The sequence below is a fragment of the Amia ocellicauda genome, chromosome 1 (assembly GCF_036373705.1).
Source record: "Amia ocellicauda isolate fAmiCal2 chromosome 1, fAmiCal2.hap1, whole genome shotgun sequence".
NCBI lineage: Eukaryota > Metazoa > Chordata > Actinopteri > Amiiformes > Amiidae > Amia > Amia ocellicauda.
In genome coordinates, this window is record NC_089850.1 from 1,375,152 (window position 1) to 1,397,314 (window position 22,163).

Consider the following 22,163-nt stretch of genomic DNA (forward strand, 5'->3'; position numbering starts at 1 on the left):
TTAATATTGCACACCTGCATTTTAGCACTAATATTAGCACTCCCTGAAGTCATACATAATCCCCCTCAATTGAGTGAGCACCTTCTTGGCCTCCATACATCCCTACCTCACGACAGCTGGGGTACACCATTCCCACTGATGATTGTGTTTAGAATTGAAAGAAAATGTTAGACTGGTTCTCTGAAAATGAAAAGCAATCATTAGACTTTGGTATTGCTTTGGTAAACCATATAGCTTCAAGGAGAAAAAGAGGAAGTTACTTCTGTGGGGTTCTGAGAAAAAGCAGGAAAGGGGCAGGCTTTCTCCATCTATTCACAGAAGGATCTATCAGTTTTGACATATGTCTTAAATTAATACTTGCCTTCATCAACTCATCAAGGTTAGATTAGCCCTATCTGTACTCTGTTTCAGTTTAAAATGCTGCTGCAAGACTAATAAACTAACAACTAAAACAAACTAACACAAACACATACACACAATTGAATGCTGGCTTCTTTATAGTCCCTAAACACAGAACACATAAGATTGGTAAAAGAAGTTCCCATAAACTGGAATGAACTAACAACTCATGTAAAGGATGCCCCATTAGTCTCAAACTTTATGTCCAAGTAGCACTTAATCCAGTGGTTCCCAAACCGGTCCTGGGGGACCCCCTACCCTGCTGGTTTTTGTTCCAACCGAGCTCTCAATTACTTAATTGAACCCTTAATTGAACTAATAATTTCCTAAATCAGAGATTTAATTATTTTAAACAGTAGGGGTTTTAAGTTAAGTATAGAATTATATTAAAAAACGTATTGAAGAAACAACTATTTTCTTACACAATTTAAAAAGTAAAATCTAAGCAGATTGTTTCTTCAACTAAGGTTCAATTAAGTCATTGAGAGCTCGGTTGGAACAAAAACCAGCAGGGTAGGGGGTCCCCCAGGACCGGTTTGGGAACCACTGACTTAATCCTTTGTTGTGGCTGATTAACTATGCTTTCTATCATGACTGATGTTCCAAGGACATACTCTGCAATGGATATTAACTGTCTACATTTCAAGCCTTACCTCTGTTATAAATGAATAGGTTGTGTGAAGGGTGTCGCTTATTGCATAAGATTTTTTTTTTTTACACTATAACACTTCTCACTCTCTATCCTCCTTATTCCCCCAGCTTTGCACCCCTGCTGGTGCTGAGCAACCCTCCTGCAGACAAGATGGTGGACAGCAACGGTGACTTGGGATGGTGGATCTAAGACAGTGTGCCCATTCTACCAATGGACCTGTGACAGTGGATTCTTTCTCTTGATTAAGGTCCGTGATGCTCGACTTGTTTTCTTGAGGCTGTATTCACAAAGCTCACAGTTTAGGAAAAAAACAGAATTGAGTTTGTTTAGCCAACTCTTTTTTGACAGAGTCTTAAACTGTTACTAGTGCAATTCCCAAACAATTGTATGCATCTTTATGTGTTATAGTGTATAAGTAAGATACATACCACTCTTCCACCTTGACTCTATCATATAAGCATTTTTTAATTTAATATTTGTTTTAAACTTACCAAAAAATGGGCAATATCAAAACCCAGCATGTATGCTCCTTCGATTTATCGGGATGTGTCAACTTCCTGGATAGCTGAAAATCTACAAACGGACTGGATTTGACTGGTGATTATTACCAAATCAACTGAGTAGTAGCATTTCGTGGTCATATTCCCTGATAGTAGTTTCCATAGACAACATGAAATGTCACTGTGTCCAAGACTGTGGGAAAACAGTGAAGAATTTCCAAAAACGGAGGAGATTATTCTGCAGTAGAGATTGATTGTGCAAGTAAACAATCCCACATTCAAAAAAGGAAAAATATAAATCTGCAGTGATCACATTGATCGCAATGCATTCCAACATTTATATGACTTGATCATGCCACTCTTCTACACTAGTTTGTATAAATTGACCAATGTAAAGCACAGTAATATATGTTAAATAGTAACATTCTTATAATCTACACAAAGTAATTGTTGTCTTTTGTAATAATAATAATTTTGAATAAAAACTGTCCCAACACTCCAGAGTTGACTGCACCACCTACAAAGAAAAGAAGCATTTTGTATGACCATGATCATATTTATTGCTTGTATATATTATTGCTTATCGAGTTTTGTCCAAACTGAAATGAAAACATTAACTTGTGTTGGTACTCAAACTCAAACGTGCCTGCTACCGATGAACGTGTAGTGTGAGAAGGTGCACGATGGAATCACTTGCACTCCGATCGAATTGTAAGCTAGTCGGAGCCTCTACGATTTTATTAAACATGTTTAATATTTATGACTCAATCGGCACGATTGGTGTAGGGTGACGTGATCAACGTCACATGGAGACCTGCAGCAGCCAATGAGAGTTGGGCTGATTGAAGAAGAAAAAAGAAACAATAAATATGACGAGTATTTGATCTTCATAAGTATTTATTAATTAGTTTTTTTTTTTTTGGGGGGGGGAGGTTATTTAAAAATACTGTAATACAGGGAAATTTGTATTTTCAAATAGAAATACTAATTAGTATCTGTAATTGATCCTGCTCTGCGCAAAATATCGATACCTACAATGCGGTGATCATACTGTGGGATGGATATAGCCTGTCACTTTTGCTCACCTGCAGTTCACACAGCAGAGTATACAGGCAATTGCACTGACCTCTCCAGCCATGTCTTCACCCATATCCTATTCTCGCTACGCTTTTGTGTTAGTCCGCACAGACGAACGCAAACAACAACAGTGGTGAGTTTGTGGTCGTGTTATCATTGCTCAGATTTCCGCAGTTCTTCACAGATCTGCAGAAATCAGCCGATCCCATTGGTCTGCGCAGAATTGCGGACCTGTATAAATCCAGGTCCATGTTTTCTCTGGATGGATTACGCATGTTTCTGCGAGATTTGCGGAGTTTTTAATCTGTGATGGAGTTCCCCACAAAAAAGTGTGTGACCCCCTGTGCTTAAGTGATCGTGTAGTGTGTAAATCCTTCACAACGCAAAATACATACATTCTGTGAAAAACGGTCGTTAAGTATGAGCTGCCCACCATTTTCAAAATCGTGTCGGATCGTAGAAATCGTGTAGTGTGACCCTAGCATTAGTCTGGAATGCCTGTTTTTACCGAAAGAAGATGGATTCTTCAATTATAATTTGAAAAATCAGAACACATAGTATATCTAATACCACTGAGATATTTCTACTGTGGAAATGGGCATTTAAAAAAATAATGTAATTGCTCAGACTTTTTCTTCTAATGTTAAGAAATTGATGTTTATCACTGACATATTTTGTATCAGTTAGCGAGAATAAAACCTAAGTGTCAAATTGCTTCAGGTTTTCTGTTTTGTTTGTTTTTAAAAGTTAAAGTAATATTTTCTAAATAATTGAAGTGTACCATACTAGATGAAATGTCCTATATTCACAATCAATCAAATGTCAACGTCATCATAAATGTAGAACAATTTTCTTAATTTGTATCATCTTTAAATAAGTATTATCTGTCGAGCAATGTAAAACCATGTGATTGTGCAACATGGGTGTATGGGGATATGTGTTGTTAACACAGGCGGCGGCGCGGTATGGCTTGGTTGGGCTACAGCCCCACCTTCGCCCCACCATGCAACAACCAAGAATATCAAATTCAAATTCAAAAAGAGCTTTATTGGCATGACAAGGTTACACCCGTTTTGCCAAAGCAAGTACAGGGGGCTCCACTGCAAAACATAGAACAGTGCAGTGGGCAATAATATTGTATACATACAATATACACAAGTTTACAGACATCACATACATTAATATACATCGATCACAACATTTACAAAACAATTCTGCATGAATATCACCGAGCAGAATAAGCCCCAGCCAGTTCCATCTGCGTCACTGCTGCGTGAAACTGTGGGCGTTAGCATGCAGTGTAGTGATGCAGCGCATCACACATTACACTGATCTGAGTCAAATTAGTTAACGTTAGTAACGCTAGCTAGTTAAGTAATTTGGGAAATTGTAACATTGATAAAATTATGGATCGATGCAACAACAACAATCGTTGGATTGTGCTCTGAAAACGTAAAAAGTGAGTTTGAATATATTTTAAATAATAGGGTAGATTTGGAAACTGTTGACTTTGTCGCGTTTTGTGTGTCCTCAGCGGCCACCTGTTGTGCTCCGTTATCTACTGTAGCTCTCTCTCGCTCTGTCTGTGTCTCTCTTTTATACGGTGGCCCTGAAGTTCAAAACACAATTGCAAAATGAAACACGCAATTGCAAAAAGAAACACGCAATTGCAAAAAGAAAAACACAAAAAGAAAAAGAAAAACGCAATTACAAAAAGAGAAACACAAAAACAAAAAGCAGAACGCATATGCAAAAGGAAGAACAGAAAAACAAAAAGCAGAACGCAATTACAAAAAGAAAAACACATGCAAACAGAGAAACACAAAAACAAAAAGCACCACACAAATGCAAAAGGAGAGAACAGAAATGCAAGAAGAGAAACCCAAAAACAAAAGCAGCACACAAATGCAAAAGGAAGAACAGAAATGCAAAATGAAAAACACAAAAACATAAAGCACCACGCAAATGCAGAAAGAGACACACAAAAACAAAAAGCAGAACGCAAAAGCAAACGCAAGAACACAAATGCAGAACGAAAAACGCAAACGCAAAACGAGAAACACAAAAACAAAAATATTTAGATTGCGTCATCTAGAGTCCTACCAATAGAAAACATGTCCCGCCTCTTCATCCCAAACCGCTGTTCTGGGCAGCGACGAGCCCACAGGACTGACGCGCTGCTATTGGTCGTGTCTCTGCTCGCTGCTCTCTGAGCTCGATTTGCAGTGTTGATGCAGGTTATATTACATAGCTTAGAAAGTGATGTTATCCTCCTTTAAGTGTACATTTAATACATATGAGGACAGTGTTCACTGTAAACACTGCAGGGAACACACACATAATTGGTGCAATGGATGTGAGTTAAGCTCTCTGTTTACACACTGTTTATTTCTGATATTAAAAGTGATTTGGTCCCAAAGCTGGTATTTTTCAATTCTGTATTAACAAATATAGCTCTTGATCGACATATGAAATTAGCCTACAGGACTACATTTGTTGCTCTATACAGTGCACCTCCACTTCTAATTATACTTCCCTGTAAAGAGTTTACAGTCAATAGAGTCATTATTTGTATTTTGTGTTTTTAATAAATGAAGCGAGAGTGACATTCAAAATAATTGTAATTTCATGAGCATCTGATTTCCGGTTCTGCATCAACACTTATACTTGAAACCGAGCTCTTCTCCAGCGCAGAGCAGCGAGCAGAGACGCGACCAACAGCAGCGCGTCAGTCCTGTGGGCGTGTCGCTGCCCAGAACAGCGGTTTGTGATGAAGAGGCGGGACATGTTGTCTATTGGTAGGACTCTAGATGACGCAATCTAAATCTTTTTGTTTTTGTGTTTCTCGTTTTGCGTTTGCGTGGTGCTTTTTGTTTTTGTGTTTCTCTTTTTGCATTTCTGTTCTTCCTTTTGCATTTGTGTGGTGCTTTTTGTTTTTGTGTTTCTCTGTTTGCATTTGTGTTTTTCTTTTTGTAATTGCGTTCTGCTTTTTGTTTTTCTGTTCTTCCTTTTGCATTTGCGTTTCTCGTTTTGCAATTGCGTTTTTCTTTTTGTTTTTTGTGTTTTTCTTTTTGCAATTACGTGTTTCATTTTGCAATTCAATTGTGTTTTGCACTTGAGGGCCACCGTACTCTTACTCTACGTGCACACTGCCCGCTCGTTCAACTCGCAAGTCGATTCGTCGCTGGCGCGCTCTTTACACTAGCCAGTAGAAAACAGAAGGCACTTCAATATGCAGAGCACATCTGCCTCCCATTGGTTGTCGCCGAATTCCGTCACTGCGCGCTTGCTGCTAATTTGCATAAGGTTGAATTTTGCTCAACTCTGCACTGTCGCTGTCGCAGGGAGATTTTCACTCCGAGCAGAGCCCCGCCCCCTGTCGCCGGGAGTCCATTGGAAATGAATGGCAGCGAGTCGCTCTGTCGCGCTATCGAGCGGGCAGTGTGAACGCACCTTTACTGTGTGTGTGTGACACGTGATGTACAATGCGTTGGGTTTGCCAGACAATGTGAACGGGTTGAAACAGCATGAATAGCATTGCCTAAACTCAGTAGTAGTGAATGTCCACGTCTGTTGCTCTCGATGTAATTTTGCGTGTGAAAAAATGAGTCCATAGCAGCCAAATGCGTGGTATTTCTAGCTACTGGGAAGGGTGCTATTCTATTGTGTATGTATTCACATTGAAATTCAGACGTTGATTTGAGCCCCACCACTGTATGGATTAACCCCACTGTAGTTTAGGGGCTATGTATGATCTGGGGCTGGTTGCATAAACATAGACTAAGGTCAGGATTAAATAAAAATGTTTGCACTGCGAGTTGCTCGCCGAAGAATTAGCAGCATATCTGCAAATGGATATCGTGCTGCTAAACTTTTGTGGTTTAAAATTAAACACAATTTGTGCCGTAAACCGACCTTCTCACAGCTCTTTTCTCACACAGCACGAGGGAATAAAACAGAACTTTGACCCACCCCGCTACTTAAAAAAGTGTACTGTCGCAGTTTAATTTCTAGTTAGATGTTACTTTGTTCAAATGTTTTATGTAACCACCATGATGTACAGTTTTGTAGTTTGCTATCAGCCGCTTGATAAAGTTGTATTTCATCCCGCCCAAAAATACAGTGGGAGTGGTCTCATTTTAAATATTAAATCAACAAAATACCTGCAAGAAAACAACCTGAAAATGCTCTTACAGCTCGCAACAGTTGTCTAAAAGCCTCTTGCGGTTATGACAAAATCTAAAGAAAGACCATTTGCCATAGGTTTGCATAGGTGGTGGTCCAAGGTTTTCTTCACATGCCTCCGCGGCTGTCTGTATACAGTGTAAATTGCATATTGCTTAACCGCAATAAAGGTGTACACTGCACGTAACAAATTAGATGTTGCGCCCAAAATCCATACAAACGAAATGTTGCCTAGAGAGAAATAATGTTGATATTGAATGTCATTTTATATTGTTTTTTTCAGCAACGTGTCAGTGTTCATTTCGGTTATGTTTTTACTTATTTGTTAATTACTTATTTAATTCACTAATTCGTTTATTCTGTTCTTGCATTCGTTTGTTCTCAAAACTCTTTATGTCATGAACATGGTTTTCTTCTTAACAGATCTTCCTTCTTAACAGATCTTCTGTGGGAGTAGAAGTAGTATGAAGTAAATATTCACAGTTGTCACATCCAGATATCACCTAGAAATATGTGTAAGCATACTTTCTTACAGTGTATGTACCGTAGACCACGTACAGTAATCCACTCACTGCAGATTTAATGTGTATTCTAATGTATACATTTTATAACCGAAGTTCGGACATATACACTAACCTAAAGGATTATTAGGAACACCTGTTCAATTTCTCATTAATGCAATTATCTAACCAACCAATCACATGGCAGTTGCTTCAATGCATTTAGGGGTGTGGTCCTGGTCAAGACAATCTCCTGAACTCCAAACTGAATGTCTGAATGGGAAAGAAAGATGATTTAAGCAATTTTGAGCGTGGCATGGTTGTTGGTGCCAGACGGGCCGGTCTGAGTATTTCACAATCTGCTCAGTTACTGGGATTTTCACGCACAACCATTTCTAGGGTTTACAAAGAATGGTGTGAAAAGGGAAAAACATCCAGTATGTGGCAGTCCTGTGGGCGAAAATGCCTTGTTGATGCTAGAGGTCAGAGGAGAATGGGCCGACTGATTCAAGCTGATAGAAGAGCAACTTTGACTGAAATAACCACTCGTTACAACCGAGGTATGCAGCAAAGCATTTGTGAAGCCACAACACGTACAACCTTGAGGCGGATGGGCTACAACAGCAGAAGACCCCACCGGGTACCACTCATCTCCACTACAAATAGGAAAAAGAGGCTACAATTTGCACAAGCTCACCAAAATTGGACAGTTGAAGACTGGAAAAATGTTGCCTGGTCTGATGAGTCTCGATTTCTGTTGAGACATTCAGATGGTAGAGTCAGAATTTGGCGTAAACAGAATGAGAACATGGATCCATCATGCCTTGTTACCACTGTGCAGGCTGGTGGTGGTGGTGTAATGGTGTGGGGGATGTTTTCTTGGCACACTTTAGGCCCCTTAGTGCCAATTGGGCATCGTTTAATTGCCACGGCCTACCTGAGCATTGTTTCTGACCACGTCCATCCCTTTATGACCACCATGTACCCATCCTCTGATGGCTACTTCCAGCAGGATAATGCACCATGTCACAAAGGTCGAATCATTTCAAATTGGTTTCTTGAACATGACAATGAGTTCACTGTACTAAACTGGCCCCCACAGTCAACCGAACTCAACCCAATAGAGCATCTTTGGGATGTGGTGGAATGGGAGCTTCGTGCCCTGGATGTGCATCCCACAAATCTCCATCAACTGCAAGATGCTATCCTATCAATATGGGCCAACATTTGTAAAGAATGCTTTCAGCACCTTGTTGAATCAATGCCACGTAGAATTAAGGCAGGTCTGAAGGCGAAAGGGGGTCAAACACAGTATTAGTATGGTGTTCCTAATAATCCTTTAGGTGAGTGTATGTCAGCACAGATTTTCAATAATTCTTCCATCTCTCTTTCTAGATATAGGCTATATATGGGAGTGAAGGCGACTTTTAAGAAACGAACACTGCATTGAATGACACTGCTGTCATAAACATACAGTATAATTGCCATTATGAATATTTGTATGAATAGGTAAAGCATATGGAGACATCCGGATGATATTTATGGAATATTGTTACAGGCATATATGGTTGCCTAATACACAAGGTTGCTTATTTTTTAGTTGCTAGTTTCTTCTAATCATAAATGTAACCACTATGATGTAAAGTTTTGTAGCCGGTGCATCACAGCTTGTATTTCATCTGCATCGCTACACATAAGTGGACGGTGAATAAAAGATTTACATTGATATGTTATTAATATATGAGCGAAAACATCATCATTGATCCACTCGCTAAAAGATAATGCCTGAATAAGGGCATCTGCCAGTAAATAAATACATACATACATACATACATACATACATACATACATACATACATACATACATACATACATACATACATACATGCATACATACATACATACATACATACATAAATAAATAACAACTACACAGCTGTCATCAATGGCGACTTTGTTTTATTTTTTATTTTTCTACTAGTCATATGTGTAACTGCTACGAAGTGCAGGTTTGTAGTTTTCCATCAGCGTGTAGATTAGTGCATTTGATTTACAGCACGCAGCAAACATTGTGATTGGTTCGCACTGCCTCTAGCATTGACTGCCCATTTCGGAAACCACGGCAGCAAAATATGTCTCCTCCCCTTTGCAGGTCCTGGTATTGTAGATGTAATTCAGTGAGAAGCTGCACTGTGAGATTCCCCCCTGCGACTTTTCGTCAACTTTTTACTTAGTCAATCACGCAACGCATTATGGGAAATTTACGACACTTGAAGAAAAACATGGCGGACGCTTCTCTCAAACCGCGATAATCCCAGTTAACTGTAAATCTATGCTAGTAATGCAGAAACATATAATTTGGATGACATTTTCTAACACTTGCACTATTGCACTCAAAAAGCGAAAAGGCATGGGATAAAATAAGTGTTAGCCCGCTTTGTATGTGGTCTGCAAAGGATGGGGAGAAACGATGGAAGCATAGTAATGTAAGATGATCCGTGTACTGGAGGAGGACCTCCCTAAAAAGCACAGAGTATTTATTTATTTATTTATTTGCAGATGCTCTAATCCAGGGCAATTTACAAAAATACAAATCAGACATAATACAAATTACAGTTTCTAAATTACAGAAGTGCATAGGTAAAATATGCAGTTAGTTATTGAAATTGTTGTTTTCAGTAGTTATGATAACCTGTTTGTCTTTAGAGATCCAAGTAATGTTACAGTTGTGAGACTAATAAGTGGCAAGTATATCTACATTGTTGACAGCTTGTTCTTTTGTAATCTATTTTACATTTATTATGATCTGTTCTGTATGGAAGAGTGGCATACAATTAATGCTCAAATTATATATTAAGGTATTGGCGTATTTGGTTTTCCAATTCTTATTGCACTTGTTCAAATTGCTGCTACCTTTTCAGGAAACAGTTTTTGTACTGTGGAAGATAAATGTGTATTGTTCAAATTGGAGCAAATCATTCCTGGTGTCATCAATCAGTAGTGTTCTTCTGTTTTTAAACAAGATTATTGTAACTGTAATATAAATATGTACCGTTTGGTATCTTTTGTATTTAATTAAAACTACCCTATATTACTTGTCATTTAAGAGCTTTGTGAATATGCCCCCTAGGCTCTAGATCAGGGGTGGGGAACGTCTGGCCTCTGGCCCGTATACGTTTGCTCCGGCCCTAGAGTCCATTTGAAAAAAATAATTTCTGTGACATACACTAGAAGTGTTAACACTAGAAGCACCGAGCTAAACATCTCTACTGCGTTTTAACTGCATAAACACGAAAAATAAATAAGTTATAAACATATTTACCTAGAATATCCAAAATCAGGTTATTTTCACCCGTCATTAAAATACATAATGACTCAAATATAACCCATAATCCTACCTGCCCTTTACAATAGAGTCAGTCTGGCGCTCAAGTGGCGATCTCTACCTGTCTACAGTTTTTCATGTGTGTAAGGTACACTTATAAATTTCAATTAAAGAAGTGAATTTATAGTATCACCTTATCACGAATCCTGGAATCTTGTAGAACTCAATTTCTGTAATAATTGGACGCAGACACCAATTCCAAAGATATAAATTGTCAAATTTATTCAAAACAAAGACTAAATGTAGCACTACACTAATTATACAAAAGGGAAAAACTAATTAAAATTCAACTCTAGATCAACAAATCAAAGACAAATCACTTCCGTGACCAAATCAAAGACCATGGGATCGCATATGATAACACAAATCGTTAAACAGAAAAAGTTATAAACACATTGACTACAATACCGGTTAGTAAGACGAAGGTGAGTCTCTCGTTAGTAATATTAGTCAGACATTAAATAACTACGCAGGTTAGTATTTATGTCAGGTAACTTCTTGTTATATATATATCAGTCTCATTTACGTTTAGGTGCCGAGAAAGATCCTATCATTACTTGTTACCACAATTTCCCTTAACTGATTATTATTCAATGATTAAGGATAGGCAGGGCCACCAATAATCTAATGTCTATTAACTTGTGTCAATTTCAGACTAAACAGTTAAACAGGAATGAGAAGATATTTCTCGGTGTTGACAGATTTTATTTCTAAAATTATCAACAAAACAGTTTAATGCAACACATTTATATTTAAGAAAACGAAATGATATTACACATTCTAGAGTTATGAATCACAGATTAACATTTCTAATTGATTTCTCAAATGTCATGAATCATGAACTCCAAACTGTTAAACTTATCTGAACTTCGTCGCAGAGAGGCCTCTCTGGCTTCGGGCTCAGATAACAGCACACGGCACGAGGTCTGTGTGGTTTGGAACAAAGGCAGGCCGGTTCGGCTTTGTCCAAGAACTTCCACTCAGTCGATGCACCTGGAAGTTGGGGTTTCGCGAAAGTAGAGTCGTTTTCAAACAGATTTTCCACTGGTTTGAAGGCTCCAAGGTTGTGCACAAAATCTTCTTGGCAAGCAGGGTCTCTCACCGTACTTATTTGAAGACAAAAGTCTTTGAGGAAAGCAGGGCCCTGTTCGTTCCAAGGGTCAAGTTTCTTAAGACTCAAATAGCTATTTAAATGACTGACACTTTCGTATACAGTCGACTTAGTCAATTGTCCAGCTGTAAAACTCCACTGATCAGGTGGGCACAGGCGGGCAGCGCAGTCTGTAAAGTTCTTTATTTAATAAAGTCCTTTAAAAGAATTCTTCGTACGGCTCAATCTCCTTCTCCCAGTTTAACTCTTCTGTTGCCAGCAAAGACTTGGTTGGTTTCTGGTTCCGGTTCTGGCAACAGAGCTACAGGTTGAGCTGTGGCAGCGAGTTTCTGGTTCAGGTGAGAGAGAGAGAGAGAAAGACTGTCCGCTGTTCCTTATAGTCTGTCAGATCAACAGGTGATTGGTCCCTGAGTTCTTGAGATTGGATTTCGGTTTCAGCCCCCAGTGTCCTATTGGAGGGGGGCTTGATTTATGACTGATGTCAATCCATGCCATCTTTTGGAAATGCCGGTTGGCCTAGGTTCGTAGCTCTATGTCGGGATTTCGGCTCTCATCCACTTCAAAGAGTTTTTATCACCTACAGGCCCCTTTCTCCAGACATCTCATAGCAGAATTCCAAACTATTTGGCCTCTTCTCGGTGCCATCCTCCCCAAAACTGTCACTTTGATGCAAACCAGTTCCAAGCTGATGAGCTAAGGAAATCGGATAACTTTGGGGGGGGAGAGGTCTTCTTTAGATCAGTGCTTCAGCTCAGAGCCCAAATGCTCTTATCCAAATACACCCAACATAACGCTACATGTGCTTGAAAAACACACGCATTGTATCGCATTACACGTGTTTTCTTACAGCTGTAGTCAGATTGAGTGGAAACTGAGTGGAGTGATTACCCCGCAAATAAACATGGATTGGAAACGGAGATTGAAGAGAGCTCATTTTGGACATGCTGTGTATATGAACATGACTGATTCAGGGGCATCAGTGATACTGCGAATGACAGATCATTCGTGGGTTTGTGCCAGTGTTGTGAAAACATTGCGAGTGAAACGCCAGGTCCAAATGGCACTGAGTGCTTTTACTCTACTGGTCAATACGCGATTGCTATTGCACATAGTACAGAGTGCAATAACACAGGCACATCGCATTCAAAATAATGATTCACGGACATTATAATGCTATATATTCGTGGAGTAAAAGTGTTCACCTGGAGAGGGCTGTCATAATGCAGTGTGAGGTACGAGCTCATGCAGGGAAAGTGCAGAAACGTGTCCTGTGTGGACTGTACTGAGCCGTCAGGTATGCAAGCTAAATATATAGTAAATAGTTTATTAAATACACTGATTTTATTCACTGTAGCTTTGTTGAATACAAAGTTTACACAGTGTTGAAAATGTTTAGTGTACAATTATGTTTTGATAAATGCAATATAAATGCAGTTAATTTTGAACTATAAAATATTGATTTTGAGCATTATTCCAATATTTACATTTACACTTTTTTCATGATCTTATTGTATGCCATTTTTGAGCTTTTTGTTTATTGTAGGCTATATAGTTATTTTTTTTGACTGCAGTGTGTGTGTTTAGAAAAAAGTGATTTGTTCTTGCATTAGAATGTAAGTTTAATCTGTATTCATGTTTTGATGTAGGTGTATTAATTAAGGTTGCGGCCCGTGAATACATTTGTGAACACTCGAATGGCCCTTGATAGGAAAAAGGTTCCCCACCCCTGCTCTAGATGGTTTACCTACATTTTTCTGTAGCATAGTAAATATAGCCAGCCTATTCTTAACATTTACACAATCCTGACTCTGTTCACCTGGAAGCGTTCTTGTTTCCCTTGGGAATTTTTGTTTTCTCCATGCCTTATGGTTCCCTTATACTATACCTCATGTTTACATTGACATGTACTAGGGATGAAAACGGTTACCGGTTTCACGATAAACCACTGTGAAATTCCAGACGGTTAGTATTACCATTTCAAATTTTAATTATCATTAAAACCGTGTTTGATCACCGCGGTTTGAAAAACACATGGTAAATACTGTCCAGCGTCAACCAAAGTTACCAACAGTCTGACGCAGGCGCAGCATGCACCATGGGATTTGTTTTGTGTGAAAACTTTCCATAGGGTGACAGCGCTCGGGAGCGTCATTGCCAAAACCACGCCCCGTTTGTGCTAGGGGCGTGGTCTAACCTTATGGGTCCGCATCATTGGTCAACAGCTTGAGAGCTCTGATTGGACAGACTCGGAGAGACTCAGCCTGAGACTCACAGTAGTCACTGGTTCTGGTATTTTACGCGAGCGCAGCCACTGAGTGTTGCGGGCTCCCTACATTACTGTGCTCTGTGCTTGTCAGATGTGATGAATGCACTTCAGCCGCTATCCCTTATTTAAAAACGCTGTTAATTTGTGTGTGTTTCGAGGTCCTTCATATAAACAGTTAGTGCGCTTTATAAATCTTACATCTCGTACAGTTATTGCTGATGGATCTTCAGTGTTTGAACATCATATAAGCTTTCCTGTCCTTATAAGCTCAGACACAGACAGACATATGTAAATATTAGACATTGTCTGATTAAAACGCAGGTATTGTGTTTTAGCTCGGCGTTTGCGGCGGGCATCCGATCTGGGAGTGTTTATGTTTTCAAAATGTAAATTGTGTTCAGTCCATATGGGTCAACAATGGCAACGAGCTGAAAGCAGCACTGACTGATGATCGCGTCACAATCGACCTGCCCATAAAAACCAAATTGTCTCTCAACTTGTTGAGTTATAAAACTGAAGACTGTATGTCCCATGTTGGTTACACATTCCTTGCTTAGTGCACAATGAGAAATAACTCTCTCTCTCTCTCTCTATATATATATATATATATATATATATATATATATATATATATATATATATATATATAACTCTCTCTCTCTCTCTCTCTCTATATATATATATATATACAGTATATATATATATATATATATATATATATATATATATATATATATATATATATATATATATTATATATATATTTCGAGTGCTGGAAATGTTCAAAAAGTACTGATACACACACTGAAATCATGTATACCCCATTTGATTGACAGATCAACACCGCACAAGTTAAACACAAGTTAAATGTTGCCAAAGCACAATGCCGCCCTCGATAATATTGCTTTGCAACGAAGCTTATAACGAATTATAGGAATTCAGATTTAGAATTTTGTAATTTTTAAAACACAAAATACATTTAATCTCTCTCTCTCTCACACACATATGATTATATATATATTTCAGTTTTTATAATTATTATTATAGATACACTCTTGAGAGGATAGTATCCTTTGTAAAGGAAATGCCTCTCTCTCTCTCTCTCTCTCTCTCTCTCTCTCTATATATATATATATATATATATATATATATATATATATATATATCGATATCTATCTATCTATCTATATCTATATATATATATATATATATATATATATATATATATATATATATATATACTCACCTAAAGGATTATTAGGAACACCATACTAATACTGTGTTTGACCCCCTTTCGCCTTCAGAACTGCCTTAATTCTACGTGGCATTGATGGGATAGCATCTTGCAGTTGATGTAGATTTGTGGGATGCACATCCAGGGCACGAAGCTCCCGTTCCACCACATCCCAAAGATGCTCTATTGGGTTGAGATCTGGTGACTGTGGGGGCCAGTTTAGTACAGTGAACTCATTGTCATGTTCAAGAAACCAATTTGAAATGATTCGACCTTTGTGACATGGTGCATTATCCTGCTGGAAGTAGCCATCAGAGGATGGGTACATGGTGGTCATAAAGGGATGGACGTGGTCAGAAACAATGCTCAGGTAGGCCGTGGCATTTAAACGATGCCCAATTGGCACTAAGGGGCCTAAAGTGTGCCAAGAAAACATCCCCCACACCATTACACCACCACCACCAGCCTGCACAGTGGTAACAAGGCATGATGGATCCATGTTCTCATTCTGTTTACGCCAAATTCTGACTCTACCATCTGAATGTCTCAACAGAAATCGAGACTCATCAGACCAGGCAACATTTTTCCAGTCTTCAACTGTCCAATTTTGGTGAGCTTGTGCAAATTGTAGCCTCTTTTTCCTATTTGTAGTGGAGATGAGTGGTACCCGGTGGGGTCTTCTGCTGTTGTAGCCCATCCGCCTCAAGGTTGTACGTGTTGTGGCTTCACAAATGCTTTGCTGCATACCTCGGTTGTAACGAGTGGTTATTTCAGTCAAAGTTGCTCTTCTATCAGCTTGAATCAGTCGGCCCATTCTCCTCTGACCTCTAGCATCAACAAGGCATTTTCGCCCACAGGACTGCCACATACTGGATGTTTTTCCCTTTTCACACCATTCTTTGTAAACCCTAGAAATGGTTGTGCGTGAAAATCCCAGTAACTGAGCAGATTGTGAAATACTCAGACCGGCCCGTCTGGCACCAACAACCATGCCACGCTCAAAATTGCTTAAATCACCTTTCTTTCCCATTCATTGCTTGCTAGTGGGAGAAAGCTTATGAAAAGAAACCCTGCCTTTGGGTTTTAACCACACACATTTAGTATACAGTGAGGGAAAAAAGTATTTGATCCCCTGCTGATTTTGTACGTTTGCCCACTGACAAAGAAATTATCAGTCTGTAATTTTAATGGTAGGTGTATTTTAACAGTGAGAGACAGAATAACAACAAAAAAATCCAGAAAAACAAATTTCAAAAAAGTTATAAATTGATTTGCATGTTAATGAGGGAAATAAGTATTTGATCCCCTATCAATCAGCAAGATTTCTGGCTCCCAGGTGTCTTTTATACAGGTAACGAGCTGAGATTAGGAGCACTCTCTTAAAGGGAGTGCTCCTAATCTCAGATCGTTACCTGTATAAAAGACACCTGTCCACAGAAGCAATCAATCAATCAGATTCCAAACTCTCCACCATGGCCAAGACCAAAGAGCTGTCCAAGGATGTCAGGGACAAGATTGTAGACCTACACAAATCCATTGTGGTGGCGTCCAGAGCCAAAATGGTGACAATTGTGTCACTGTTCAAATATTTATGGATCCAACTGTATATATGTCAATCTTCAGCGATAGCCTTTGATAGCCTTGAATTGGCTAATGCACAGTATTGTATGTTACAGTGTTTGTGTGTGTTCTCAAGGTAAATAGTTATTAAATTTAGTATTTTGATTTTTCTTTTGCATTAACACTTCAGCTTAAGGTGACTGCACCACCTACAAGTAATAATAATAAATTGTATTACCACCACATTCATAATTGCTTGTATTATTGCATGTATTATTATATTATTGTTTATCAAGTTTAATTCAAACTGAACTTACATAATTATTTTTGGTAGACACACAAACAGAAAAAGCACACAATAAAAAACAACCTAGGTATACATTTATCTGTTAATATGTTATACTAATGGACACGTGTGTCTGACAACAGCCATGTAAAAAAATGAAAATGTGGAACAGGAAAACAATGCCTTGTCAAAAATATGCAATACACATTTTATAGATACTTAAGTATAAATTTCTTTGGAGACACTGATCAGTAGTAGCAGGGTGCTTTAATGCTGTTGCGACAAACAAATTAGAAGATTCTCAGTTACATAAGTATTTAACTCCTTAACTACAGCAACCCTACATCAGCTCAGATGCCAAAGATTTAGTTGAAAGGTTACAAAATTTGTGTTATGGTCTATGTTTCTGTGTAATCATAGTGGTGTAATTTGACTTCAATGTTTCTGTAAGTGTCCTTAGTTAAATACTTAATTTCAACCCACAATTCACATATTGATATGACAAACCAACCATTAAGATCAATGAGTTTTCTAAACAAGTCAGGGAAAAAGTGGTGGAGAAGCACAGATCAGGAGAAGGTTACCAGAACATTTCAGTAACTGAATATGGTGAATGGTAAGCAGTGGAATGCAGTGGTGCAGTCTATGTGATACACAGGCATATACCCTATGCCCACAAGGATTTCCTGTATGCCCACTATAAAATGAGCAGTGTTTTAACGTTTAAAATTCACAATAAATAAATAATACATTTACAATATTAAATACATTTATAGAAAAAGGTACCTGAATGCTAAATCATATTTTCAAGAAATAAGAAAATCATGTGTGGCATTTAATAACTAAGCAAGCTGAAAGTGAGGGGCTGATATGCAAAATGGACTGGTCAGGTGACAAAACATTTTCAGCTCAGGTTCCACATGCCAGATGTGCACACTACCAACTCTAGCTACTTGCCTAGTGTAGCCTACTAGTTAGTCATCATTGCATGAATCTGTGCATGCAAAATGAAGCGAAATGCTGCACTTTGTTCTTCATATTAATAGTTTTCAAACCAGAGTTTATAAAAGACCCTTAAAGGATTTTGTTGAAAATGTAACTGGAATACATATGATTAAATATGATTCACCACCAAGACTTGCAGTTTTTTTATTTGTCCAGGTTTTAAGCAAACAAAATTCAGGACTTTACAGGCATGAAAATAAAATAAACAAAAATAGAAGTATTTACAAGTTGCCACAGAGAGAGACAGGAGAGTACAGGTGAGAGGTAGCCATCTTGTTGTTTGACTAGTTTCAGAATAGTCTTAGCATTGCTCATTTTGTTTTAAGTTTGCCTTAAATTGACGTTAGCATTGTCTGTAGTTTGCCTAAATTGAAGTCAATCCAGTTCAGCTGCTGAGTTGGTGAAAGTAAACGTGTTGTAGAAGGGAGTTTCTGTCTAGGACTAGCAGGAATTCTGTTGCAGGAGGAGCCAGGTGGGGCCAGTTAGGTGTGAATTGGGGGTAGGTAGACAAAAGCTACTTAAAGCAGCTGTTGAGAAAGAGCTGTGCTGTTTCTTGCTGACAAAAGTTAGGCAGTTGACTAGCAGCAGGAACCAAGAGAAGTATAAAGGAAAAAAAAAAAAGTAACATTTAGAAGCATGTTAGAAGCATGTTTAGAAGCCACTACAGTGTCAGGTTTGCAGAATGATTGCCTTCCTGGATGAACTCATCCAAGAAGGCTTCATTTGTGAACGTTGTCGGCAGGTTGAAATCCTAGAGATCAAGGTTTGTGATCTTGAGGCTCAGCTTGTCGATCTGCGCTGTATTAGGGATATAGAAGAATTGGTCAATCAGCCCATGAGAGAGATGGTGTGCACAGAGGCTCAGCTTGTCAATCTGCGTTGTATTAGGGATATAGGACCTAGGAGAGTTGAGGAGAGGAGAGTTGAGACATTAGAGCAGGACAGCGTAGAGAACTGCTGGGTTACAGTAGGTTGTAACCGCAAAAAAGGGCGTGCACAACCCCTAGAGACACCCCAAGAGCTTGAATTGCCCAACAGGTTCCAACTGCTGGACACCGAGTTGGACAGTGACAGCTCAGAGGGTGATGGGGGCGCAGTTGAGCACCAGAGCACCATGGTGCCCACTCCCCCCCAGAAGAAGGAGGTAGTTATAGTAGGAGACTCAATTCTTAGAGGTGTAGATCACACAGTGTGTTCTAGTGACAAGGAGACCCGCATGGTATCTTGCCTGCCTGGTGCTCAGGTTGCAGATCTCCCTAAACTAGTAGATGGGCTACTGGCCAAAGCCGGGGGGAATCCACTGGTCATGGTCCACATTGGAACCAATGACATAGGAAAAGGTAGGACAGAGGTTCTGCAAGACAAATTTAAAGAGTTAGGAACAAAACTAAAGAGCAGAACCTCCACGGTAGTTTTCTCTGAAATACTTCCGGTACCACGTGCCAGGCCAGGGAGACGGGCAGAGATTAGAAAGTTTAACATGTGGTTGAAAGCTTGGTGTAGGGAAGAGGGGTTTAGGTTTATGGAGCATTGGTCTTTCTTCTGGGATAGATAGGACCTGTACAAACCGGACGGTCTACATCTAAACAGAAGGGGGGCTAATGCATTGGGAGAGCGTATGTGCAGTGAAATTGAGAATCATTTAAACTAGGAACCAGGGGGGCAGGAACTTCTGACAATGGGAGATGTTCCACTAAGGAAAGCAAACCAAGGGAAACTGCCAGTAGGAAAGTCCTGAAATGTTTGTACCTCAATGCCAGGAGTATAAGGAACAAGATGTTAGACTTGGAAGCCACAAGTGCTGGCGTGTGACTATGATGTTGTAGGAGTGACAGAAACATGGCTTACAGAAAATGATGGGGATGAATACAAGTTGGAAGGATACACACAGTTTAGGAGAAATCAAAGAGGGGGTGGGGTAGCATTATATGTGAAAAATGACATTGAGGCAGAAGAACTTGTATTAGATCCCAGTAACGGAACAGAATCTTTGTGGGTGAAACTTTTGAAAAAGAGATCTGGAGGATTAGCGGTAGGAGTGTGTTACAGGCCACCAAACTCAGATATTCAGAAAGATGCTGCATTGTACAGTGTAATCAGGACTGCACGTAGCAAGGATGTGGCTGTTATAATGGGGGATTTCAATTTCCCAAACTTAGACTGGGAAAGCCCAGTGGGGACTACAGAAGCAGAAATAGAAATGGTTGAGATGGTAAATGACTGCTTTCTAACTCAATTTGTCAGGGAACCAACCAGAGAGAGCACATGTATTGACTTGATCTTTTCAAATGACCAAGATAGAGTCAGGGGGACAGTAGTTAGAGAACCAATGGCAAATTGTGATCACAATATGGTTAGCTTTGAGGCATTCTTTCAAAAAAACAAGGTCCAAGTCTAAAACAATGGTCTACAATTTTAGAAAAGCAAACCTTGAAGGTATGAGATTGGAGCACACTGGATACAGAGTTAGTTGAAAATGGATGGGTATATTTTAAGAATATACTACTTGAGGCTCAGGAGCAATTTGTACCAAAACTTAGCAAAAAACACTGGTCAAAATGGTTTAATAGAGGTATGCAAAAAAATATAAAGAGGAAGAAAATGTTGTATAGCGCATACAAAAGGGATGGTGACGAAACAAAATACATAGAATACGTTGAGCTGCAATGAGATCTTAAGAAAGGGTTCAGGAAAGCAAAGAGGGAAATAGAAAGAAACATAGCTCTTGGAGCAAAAACCAATGCAAAGAGCTTTTTTCAATATTACAACAGCAAGCGGTCAATAAAGGAGGAGGTGAAACAGATAAAGGGCAATAATGGAGGTATCTTGGAAAACGAACAAGATGTGGCAAATATTCTAAATGAGTATTTCACAGAGGTTTTTACAAAAGAAAAAACAGATGACATACCACAGGTTGACAATCAGTCCAGTCAAATCCTAAGAGAGATCAGGATAAATGAGGAGAAGGTACTAAATGGACTAGCAGAATTAAAAACAAACAAATCACCTGGGCCAGATGGGATATTTCCAACAGTACTTAAAGAAATGAGGGAAATTATTTATAGGACACTAACTCGATTATTCCAAATGACACTTAGAACAGGGGATGTGCCAACTGACTGGAAGACAAATATCATACCAATTCACAAGAAAGGGGACAAAACTGAGCCAGGAAATTACAGACCAATCAGTCTCACCTGCATCACCTGTAAAATGTTGGAAAAAATTATTAGACAGAAAATAGAGGAGCATCTCAATGAAAACCATATTCTTGGAGATAGTAAACATGGGTTTAGACGAGGCAGATCATGTCTTACTAATTTATTAGAATTTTTTGAACTTGCAACTGCAGCTGTTGATCACGTGAAAGCATATGTTATGATATACTTAGATTTCCAAAAAGCTTTTGATAAGGTTCCACACCAAAGACTGATCCTCAAATTGGAAGCTGTAGGCATTCAGGGTAATGCAAGTAGATGGATTATGAACTGGTTGATGTATAGGAAACAGAGGGTGTCGATTAGAGGAGTTGCTTCTAACTGGATTGAGGTTGTTAGTGGAGTTCCACAGGGATCAGTACTAGGGCCTTTGCTTTTTCTAATCTATATTAATGATCTTGACTCTGGGATAGTTAGCAAACTTATCAAATTTGCAGATGATATTAAAATAGGTGGCTCAGCAGATACAATCTTGGCAGCACAAGCTATTCAGAGGGACTTAGATAATATTCAGTTGTGGGCTGACACCTGGCAAATGAAATTCAATGTGGACAAGTGCAAGGTAATACATGCAGGTAACAAAAATGTCCACTATAATTACACTATGGGAGGTACAGATCTAGATGAAGTAACGCATGAGAAAGACCTAGGAGTCTATGTGGACTCTTCACTTTCTCCATCCAAGCAATGTGGGGAAGCAATAAAAAAGGCAAACAGAATGCTAGGGTATATTGTCAAAAGTGTAGAATTTAAAACAAGGGAAATAATGTTAAGACTGTACAATG

The 22,163-nt window shown here is 38.9% G+C and overlaps 1 protein-coding gene across 1 annotated transcript in view; it reads left to right on the top strand.

The window, feature by feature from the left end:
* Positions 1–22,163, top strand: part of LOC136745289 (4-galactosyl-N-acetylglucosaminide 3-alpha-L-fucosyltransferase 9-like) — a 78,866-nt gene that overhangs the window by 30,374 nt on the left and 26,329 nt on the right. Inside the window, exon 2 of the mRNA XM_066698865.1 lies at positions 1,159–1,298. The gene's annotated coding sequence lies outside the window, so the exon portion shown is untranslated. The remainder of the gene's footprint in view (positions 1–1,158; positions 1,299–22,163) is intronic.